This window comes from Triticum dicoccoides, chromosome 3B (genome assembly GCF_002162155.2).
Source record: "Triticum dicoccoides isolate Atlit2015 ecotype Zavitan chromosome 3B, WEW_v2.0, whole genome shotgun sequence".
Classification (NCBI taxonomy): domain Eukaryota; kingdom Viridiplantae; phylum Streptophyta; class Magnoliopsida; order Poales; family Poaceae; genus Triticum; species Triticum dicoccoides.
The window spans coordinates 62,892,338-62,902,666 of NC_041385.1; the positions used below are offsets into that span (position 1 = coordinate 62,892,338).

Sequence of the window (10,329 nt, forward strand, 5' to 3'; positions counted from 1 at the left end):
CTTGATGAGTAGTTTAAGCAAGAACAATATTATGATACTATATGACAAGAGGAAGAATTTGAGGATTTGTGTGTCGGTTGGAGGCTCTTTTTTTATATTTCCTCCGTTCCTGGTTTCGTGGTTTTAGTTCAAATTTGAACCAAGACCACAACACTTATTTTGGAATCGAGGGAGTAAGTCCGTCTTCTATGACACACTTTTGTACTTGTCAAACTACCCTTCCAGGGAAAATTTGCTGAATTTCATGTTTTTGTAGAAGAACAGGGCCTAGCTCCGGTTCCATTAATGATAACACAAATTTCAACAGTAATTTTGAAACCAAATTAGCCAAATCCTTGCAGCATAAACCGAAACATTAAACCGATGGAGTTCTTTGCCTCGTAGGGGCAACTACCAAAGCAGAGATCTGCACCTGCAGCAGACACTAGAGAAACAAGACAGACACACATAAATCAGGCAGTTCATTCTCCAACGCTAGCTCAGTCAGGATGATGCAGGCCATATGGCAACCTCGGAGTAGCCGTCCTCGGTGGCGCACGCCCGAAACATCCCGGTCGTGTTGTACGCCATGGTCACCTGCCCGGCGGCCGACACGGCCACGAGCCCGACGGAGCCCCGGGGCACGCCGGCCACGACGCGCGCGGCGGCCTCCACCAGGGGTAGGCCCCGGTGCTCCATCACCGCCACCACGTCGCGCGCCACGGTGTGCCGGATGATGTCCTCGCCCTTGCCCGTGGTGGACACGGCGCAGAGGGCGTTGGCGTAGGTGCCCGCGCCGATGACCGGGGTGTCGCCGATCCGGCCGGACATCTTGTTCACCAGCCCGCCCGTGGACGTCGCCGACGCCAGGCTGCCCAAGGCGTCGACGGCCACGCAGCCTACCGTGCCGATCCGGCTGTTGTCGTCGTCGTCGTTGGGAGCGCTGATTGGCTGGGTGTAGTTGTATTGGGTGTAGTCGATCTGAGAAGCAAGCAGGCAGGAGGGTTGCGAGAATCAGCAACAGACTAAACTAATGGTCTTGCTGAACAAAAAGAAACCTGATTACTCTGTTTTAATATTTTTTTGACGAAAAGATGGCCCTAGGGCCATATTTCATTGATTAATCAGAAGGAGAAATACAAATTGCAGTAGAGCTACAGTTAGGGAGATCAGCGTGTTTTGGAGCTGGTTTCCAGCCGGCACGACCAGTATACAACAACAACAAGAAGATGATCTGCAACTCTGTTTTAATATCATCTTTTATTCAAACAAATGTGAAACTTATCGTTTCTGATTTGGTTATCGATCTCTGAACTAGGCAACAATGAATCAGGAGCTGGCAGCTCTATCCACTTGGTGATGAATGAATGTTCTGCATTTTGTTAACGTATGGATTTCATTTTCCAGAACGAATACAGAGTAGTAAGTAATATGGCAGAGTACGCAGGGCATTCTGAATTTACCGCGTGTGTGACAGTTAGAATTTACAGTGGTGATTAGCACATGATCAACTTGCCCAGGTCATGTGCAAACTGCAAAGTGAGTCACTCGAGGCCTGAACATACATACAGAGGATATGGTACCTTTTGTTTGTTTCAAGTGGGCAAGGATATGATATCAAAATGAAGAAAGCAGTGTGACAGTAGTATATACCTGCACCCTGTTGGCCTCTTTGGCGTTTTTGAGCCTCTCAATATTTTCCTCTGTTATGAAGTGGCTTTGATCCCTAGTCTCCACACCCTGAGAACCCACACAGTTTGTTTTCACTTTCAGTTTCAGAAATATTTCGGCAACAGCTAAAATCATGAAATTCTATGAATTTCAGTCATTTCGATTCGCATTTCGGCCAAAGGGCTGAAACACTCGCTGGAATTCAACCCAATAGTTTAGAACTTCTGAAAAATATTTGAATTCCTGCACACTACTTAAATTTGCTGAAATACTTTTGGCCAGAAGGTAAATATTTCAGTGGATTTCATCATTGAAATCCTAGAAAAATGAAAACCACACACGAGATAAATTAGATGAACTATCACAAATTCTTCTTGGGTGAACAACTTTTTTGATTATGAAATGCAGTAAAGTAATAAAATACTCCCTCTGTTCACTTTTATAAGGCTTTGTAGACGTTTCAGACATTGTGCAAAACAGCTTAATTTTGCTTGTCTGAAACGACTTATAAAAGTGAACGGAGGAAGTAGCAGGTAGCATGTACCTGGTCCCTGGCGAAGGCCTCGGCGCCGTCGAAGGCGAGGTAGATGTGGGGCGTCTTGTCCATGACGAGCCTGGCGAGCGAGACGGGGTTGACGACGGTGGAGAGGCCCGAGACGGCGCCGCAGCGCATGTCGGTGCCGTCCATGACGGAGGCCTCCATCTCCACCGTGCCGTCGCTGGTGAGCACCGAGCCCTTGCCGGCGTTGAAGTGCGGGCAGTCCTCCAGCTCCCTCACCTGCGCATGCGTGTGGCCCAAACATCTGAGAGATGGGGAAAGAAAGAAAGGAAGGAGACGGACGGGGTTTAGATAGATGTGCACAACGTACGACGAGCTCGACGACGTCGAGGGCGGAGCGGCCGGCCCGGAGCGCGGCGGCGGCGAGGTCGAGGCATCGGCGGAGCGTGGCGAGGCGGGGCTCCCTGCGCTCGGGCGGCAGCGTGCGCGGGATGTCCCCGGCGCCGCCGTGCAGCGCGATCGCCCACCCCATCGGCCGATCAGCTGCTGCAACCAAGCCAATGGGCCAGTTGGATCGTCCAGCCAACAAAACTGCTCCCTTGGTGGCGCCGTTGCTGTTAGACTAGACCAGTGGTTGAGCGAGGCAGACACGGGCGTGGTACGTCATATATGCCACAGCTAGCGCAGGTACGTCACGTGGTGGTCCGGCGCGATCAGTGCGCGACGCAACAAACCCATCGACGCGGGAAAAGGCTGCCGGATGCGTCAGCCGCAGCAGCACTGGATGGCAGATTGGCGACTGCTTTGGCAATGGCGTCGTCGGTGCCCAGACGTCTGCCGTCTGCCGTCACGCCGGGCGCATGGGTCGGACGCGCACCACCAACAGCAATTACACTAAGCCGCGTCACTAAATTCCTTAGGACGGTGACTACAAGTTGCAACCATTTTTTAGTTTCAGAAAATATATTCTTCTTTCTACAAGTTGCAATTGGACAAGATTTATTGTAAGAGGTCTGCCTGCCCTTTATGTTTTGTTTTAGGGACCTGGCATGGCATGGCATGACTTGACTCCGAGGTCGCTGCAGATGCTTTTGCACGTTCAAACCGGGTTAAACTCTCTTTACCCTCCCACATATGTGGCACAAGGTTTTACCATATACTCCCTCCGTTCCAAAATAGATGACCTAACTTTGTACTAAAGTTAGTACAAAGTTGAGTCATCTATTTCGAAACAGAGGGAGTACCAGAGAGGCCTTCAAAAACAACTTCCCTGTTCCAGACACAGATGAAAGCGCCATCAATCTGGCCACCCTCTCTAGTCTCTACCCTCCAAGCAAAAGGACTTGGCCACAGCTTGCGATTTTATCATTCATAAGTTGAAAGCCAAACTCCCAAGCTACGAGGCTCACAATCTATCCCATGCAGCGAGAATTGCCCTCTTTAAACTCTGTTTTTGCCTCTATCCCATAAGAAAAAGCAGTGGCCAGTAACAAAGCATTTACCGGGTCTGTCAATTGGTTTCCTTCATCACAACTAAAATGATCACCAGACAATGCGAAACCTCGAATAAAGAAAAGATGACTTTGGTCATGTAGAAAATAAGTGCGTCATGGTTTTTAATTTTTGTAACAATGTAACCGAGAGACGCCACACATATTACGAAAATCGATTGTACAGGTCCTGCGATCTCTCTCACATCAGCATAGAATCAAGGAACCAGCAGGCGGCAAAAACTCTGTCGTGCTGCTCTGTTTCTCCAGCGCCAGACACTTCCGCATATGCTTTTTCGAGTGCCAGCCAGGGTAATGATAATTCTACAAAAGCCCAAGCCGTTGTTTCTAGCTGTGCACCTTGAAGCAACTCAATCGTGGGAACAGTTGGATCAGGTCGTCCCGGCTCCTCCTCTGTCGAACAAAGGGTACTCGTCAATCAAACAATTCATTTGCAGAAATGATGCAGTAAAAAGTGACGATAACTCGGACTCAATATCGAAGGATAGGGTTGTCTGCACAATAACTATCCTTTATTTATTTTTGAGCATCATTCATTTTTATTTCCCCCAGTCAGCTTACTCATCCTCTTAAAAGGAGTTTAATCTCTACGAGATGGGTGTGTTTGGCACCAGGATTATCTAGAGCTTCAAATCATGGCCGTTTGGTATGCAACCATAATATTTCAGTGCCAATGGAAGCGACTAACCGAAGCATTTATCTTTCTAACCAAGTAACCCTACAACACAACCGACCCAGATGGGCTTCACCCTAAAAAATCACATTAACAGCTTCAACATGCTATTTGCTGCAAGCCATCTCTGATGAACTACAATTTCTACAAGCTAATTCAGTTAGAACCCCGGTTTGGCACAAGGCACCACCAAGGAAGTAGTCCGAGATAGCTATAATCGGTCCCTCCGTTCCATGAATAATTATTATCAGTTAGAAGCGTTGAATGCTCAGACGCAAATTGAAAAGCTGCCTGCAGATCAACTGATATCGCTGCAAGGCAATACTACTTGTGGAGAAGACGAACAGGGATTTAACGAACTCGCAACTCAATCATGAGATGGATAAGCTGCTCCCTAGACGACTCACAGTAGGAAAACCAGATCTAAGTTATTAATTGACAAAAAGTCAAGAACATGAGAACTCGCTGGATCTTCCATTGGTTCCTAGATCCACCGCCACCTCATACCGTGGACCTCCCAGCAAACCCCGAGTTCGTCTTGTGGAGGTGAAGGCCGGTGAGGAGATCTGCAGGTCAGCGTAGTGTCTCCAAGCCTGTCGAGAGGAATACAACAGCGGGGAGATCTGCAGGTCGATGCAACGATCTTCTAGGCACCACCTCCAGATGAATCTGGTGGATGAGGCGGTTGCCGGTGAGGATGCGGAGGATACCAAGGGCAGTGAGAAAGAAGAGGAGAAGGGTTGGGGAACGAGCTAGGCACAAAAATGGTCTCAGGGAGAAATGCTCGGTTGGTGTGGGGCGTTATGTCCAGTGAGATCCAGTGGATTATTTACTTTCAACTTCAGGGGCGGACTTATAATTGGAGGTGCGCAACGTCTTTGCAGCTTCACTAAAATGCACTACAATCTAGAGGCCCTTTCAGCTTAACTCCACCAAAAAATGGAGTTGGGGTGTTTGGCATGGCTTGACCTGCTCCAGCACAGAATCTATCAAGTGGAGCTGTCACCCTAGGATTAAATGATTAACCATCAAGCCTATGGGCCTAATGTCATTCAGACAGCATACGGCATATGAGCTAATTAGAAACAAGATGTAGAAAATGCAGAAAGAAATTAAATTCTAGTACTTTTGCTAAATTGTAGGCTGCTTGGCAGGAATGGATACAGCCAGATAAGTTTACTCTTATTTGTATGGTCATGGCTTGTGCCATAGGCTAATTGGATAATTAACGTTATTTTGAATTTAGTAGTGGTATGAGAAGCAGAGCTTTGACTTAGAAAGCAGAGGACTGGTTGAAGAAAATTACTTTAAATTAGAGTAATAGGTTTCAAGTTCTCACCTTAATACCAGTACAGCCATTTACATCCAGAGTCGTGAGACTATTTGGGCAAGATTTTGACAAAGCCTCCAGGCAGGCATCAGTTACTCCAAGTATTCCGAATAAACTACATTAAAAAAAAAACAGGATGTGCATAAGCCACAACGAAAGCACTATCTTTAGAACAAAATTACCACATTACCTTAGTAGTTCAAGGGACCGACAACCTTGTGCGATAGCTACCACCCCAACATCAGTAACACGTACGCACCTGTGAGTAGTGATTCCAGAGATAAATCACAGCAAGTTCAATTATTAATTTATTTAGAGAAAAGTAAAGTTTGCTCTTGCATTACCAAGATAAATTGAGATATGTCAAACTTCCGCATCTTGATATACTGCTAAGACCGTCGTCAGTTAGGTTCTGGGAACCCTGAGTTAGTGAACAAAATAGTTTGATGGTTCAAAATTCAAAGTAGATTTAATAAATAGTTACCTGGGCCCCACATAGGTCTAGAAATGTCAGGTTGGCTAAATATCCAATTTTTGTATAAGCCTTGTCGGTAAAACTGCATGATGTGAAGTAGATTGTTAGATGCTCAAGTTCACTGCAACACAGAATTCTCTATCTTGGATATTTTCAATATTACCTTGAAAGGGCATACATGTTCAAGCTTTCAAGAGCAGAGCATTTCTCAAGAACTTTTTGCAATGCATCATCAGTCAACTTAATGCACCTATAAATACATCACACAGGATATTTAGGTGTGCAAATTATGTTTCCTGCCCAAGTTCGCCAAGGTTGTAGAACATTAAAGATCCCAGTCAACACTAGATGAATGTTCAGAGTGAAATGACAAATGTGGTACTGGCATCTAATCGTTGCTGAAACTACTTCAGTTTTTGAAAATGAAAATCGGGGGCCAATCCCATTACTCAAAAAAAAACAAAAAAAAAACATACCTGGTTATGTCCAACTTCTGTAGTCCTTGATAATTATCGGCAACTAGCTGTATTCCTCTATCTGAGATATTCTGTGTACATGTAATATATATGCAATCAGTGGGATAAAAAGCCACGGGAAAGTAGAGCTGGACATGTAAGATGCAATCTACTAATGCTTCATTATCACTCTGTTATGCTCAGCCCAACACTCCCAGTCAAGATGGGTGATAGATAGATATCGTTCCCATCTTTTGTTACAAGCTAACTTATGTTCCTTGACTCCAAAACCCTTAGTTAGACCATCTCCTACTTGATTCCCTGATATTACATGATTTAATTGAATTATACCATCATATAACTTCTCCTTAATAAATAAAGGATCTATCTCCACATACTTGGTTCTGTTGTGTTGGATCGGGTTACTGGTTATGCTGATCACTGATTTATTATTACACCAAACCTTCAAAGGACCTTTTCCCAGCACCTTCATTCTGATAGAGGATTTCTACCCATAATATTTCACTAAGTCCTAGTGATATAGTTCTACTATGTTTTTAAAGCGTCCCTAAGGCGACGCCCAGGCGACGCCTAGGCGACGCCTAGGCGTCGAAGCGCTCCCCCTCCGCTTTGGAAAATCGACCGCTTTGGGCGCCTAGGAGTCCAAAGCGCCCGCCTAGGCGTCGCCTAGGCGCCAAAGCGCCCCCCCTCCCTAAGGCGGTAAGGCGTCGCCTTAAAAACATAGGTTCTATACTCTGCTTTGGTTGTTGATTTGGACACAACTAATTGCTGTTTGCTTCGCGATGACACCATGTTTCCCTCCAACCAATGCACAATAGCCTAAAGCTGATCTTCTGTCATCAAGACAACTCACCCAATCGGCATCGCAATAACCATCCATATTAAGATGGTCATTCTTCTTAAACCCCTTCCCAGGACTGCATTTTAGATACCACAAAATAGGTTATACTGCATCCATATGTCCACTCCTAGGATCAAGCATGTATCTGCCTACCACACTTGCGGCATAGGCAATGCCAGGTCTTATATGCCTTAAGTATAGGAGTCCCCCAACAAATCTAGAATCTCTTAGTACATTCTTAGAGATTGCAGATTCCAAGGTAGATTCTATAGTTCCAAACAACAAGTAAGCATGAAACAGGAATGTAAATATGTTCGCCTGATTCAAGTAAAAGAAGATTAATGTTGATTCCAATGAAATGTGATAAAGAGAGCACCACCTATATATATTGAGTATAGATTCAGCATCATGCTTCCAGACGATATAGCAAAAACATATAACAACATAAATTTAGAATCAACTGCTTAGCCTGGCACAACCATAGATAGGCTCATTGTTTGATAAACTGGAAACATTGTGAGCTGACAAAACATTGTACAGTAACAATACCTTACAGCCACTCAGATTCAAGTCGATTATCTGCTTGCAGTTCTTCACAGCGTGTTCAATGCTTGCGTCTGTCAATCTGACGCACCAAAAGTCCAATGATTAGAAGTGCAAGTTATGTAAAGTAAAGGAAACCTCCAGCAAGTGACATACCCAACAATCCAATAGATCGACAGGGCCCGGAGATTAGGACAAAGACTGGTGGCAGCTCCAATCCCTGTATCAGAGATCTTCTGACATGCATTCAGGTTCAGGAGTTCCAACTCTTCCAGTAAGATAGCACCCTGTAAATAATCTTATGTTAAACCAGCTGCAGATTCTAGTCATAGATAGGAGTAGAAATTATCTAAAAGGTACAGAGCAGAGAAAATTTCACCGTTTCTTTCAGATGGAGAAAATGCCGGTCCTCAATATCTTGAGCGAATTCAAGGTTCACGACCTTGAGATGGCGATACCTTGCCTAAACAAGGATGGTAAAGACACAAGGAATGGCCATAGAAATAGAACAAAATGTTGTCTGGACGACTTGGAGATGGGATTGTGATGATGATGATTACCAGTGTAAGCGCCGAAATGAGCCGCTCGCCAGCTTTCTTCATCTCGTGCAGGTCGAGCACCTGATAAGTATTAATTTGGTACTGGTGAGAGAGACATTTGTGCATTCTTAGACTAGAGAAGTTATCCTGAATCGAGAAATCATGCGTCAAGCAGCATCAAAAAAACTGATTTTTCCGCCCAAATCGGGAGCGCGCGGCGAAGGGGAGACGGCTAGCTATAAACCCACCGCGCTGAAGAGAAAGCGCGGCAGGAGGAGATGGCCGAGGAGAAGGGTGCAGGCGGGCGGCTGGATGTGATGTGGTACGCACCTCCCAGAGCTTGGGGTTGGCGGCGAGGGCGCGGTGGCACCAGGGGCTGACGGAGAGCAGGGCGCAGGCGTCGCGCTGGGGGAGGCGCGGGCTCACCAGCTCCATCACCCGGGGAACCGTCTCCCGGCACCACGCCTCGTCCTCCGCCGCCGCCATCGCCGAGGTTCGCTGCGGCTGCGGGGAGGGGAGGGGAGGGCGTGATTTTTTATTTCTTTTTTGTTTAGATTAGACTGGGCAGGCAAATTTCTCCTTGCCCGAAACGTGAGACACGATAGGCCCACGAAGGGTTCACACTCAGGCCTTTCTCGAGAGCAACAAAGCAATACGAGGCACCGCACGAGAGGCCCACAAAAGGTTTACGTCCACTTCATTTGAGTCTTAGGGATGGGTTGCGAGCTTGTCACTTCACGCCCTCTCAACAGTCATCATGTGTCATGCTCTAGACGCTTCATTTAGATTCCGTTTCTAGTTTTATTTTTCTGTATGCGTTTTTGGCTTTTAGATGTTTTTTTTGGGTTTTTTCCGCTTCTAGATTTTCCCTTGGTTTTCTCCTTAGCTTTTGATTCAAAAACTAAAAACCGCGGTTTCTTTTTTTCTTCCGCGAGAGGCATGGCCGTGCCTCTCAAAAAAAAAAAAAGAACGTAATTTTTCTTTCGCGAGAGGTACGGCCGTGCCTTTCGGAAAGGGAAAATGTGTTTTTTTTTCTTTCCGGAGAAGCACAATTTTACTTCTCGTAGAGGTACGGATTTGCTTCTGCGAGAGGCACGTCCATGCCTCTCGAAAAAAGAAAAAAACACATTTTATTCCTTCCGCGAGAGGCACGTATTTACTTCTCATGGGAGACTCGGATTTGCTTCCGTCAGAGGCACCGCCGATCTCTCGGAAAGGGGAAAAACATGTTTTTTTTCTTCCACGAGAGGGATGGCCGTGCCTCTCGAAAAAGAGAGAAAAAAATGTTTTCTATTCCTTTTTTTTCCATGAGAGATACGGATTTGCTTCTGGCCGTGCCTATCGGAAAAGGGAAAAAAATCTTTTTTTTTCTTCCGTGAGAGGCAGGGACTTACTTCTCGTGGAAGTACGGATTTGCTTTCATGAGAGGCATGCCTGTCAGAAAGGAAAAAAAAACGTGCTTCCGGTTCGATTTTTTCATGAAAAATAAATCCTCAAAACCTATTAACATTGGATCTAATTTTGAAAATCTCGACGCAAGGAATCCAATGGTGAAAACGGTTCGAGATTCGAATACGCGGTTTCAGAGATAAAACATTTTGAATAAACAGATCTATAAAAAAAGGAAAAAAGAACTCCTATATTGTGACAATATGCGCCGCTTGTCGCAACCTTGGTTGGGCTCATACTGACCAGCGGGTTGACCAAGGTGCACTTTTCCTTTGCTACAAGAGTTCGTATGTAATTTTTTGCGGACGGTCTGGACATGCATAAATACTAGATCTGGACATCC

The 10,329-nt window shown here is 45.7% G+C and overlaps 1 pseudogene; it reads right to left on the bottom strand.

Moving 5' to 3' along the window:
• Window positions 1-253: 253 nt before the first annotated feature.
• On the bottom strand, window positions 254-9,087 carry LOC119274709 (annotated as a pseudogene).
• Between the last annotated feature and the right edge of the window lie 1,242 nt (window positions 9,088-10,329).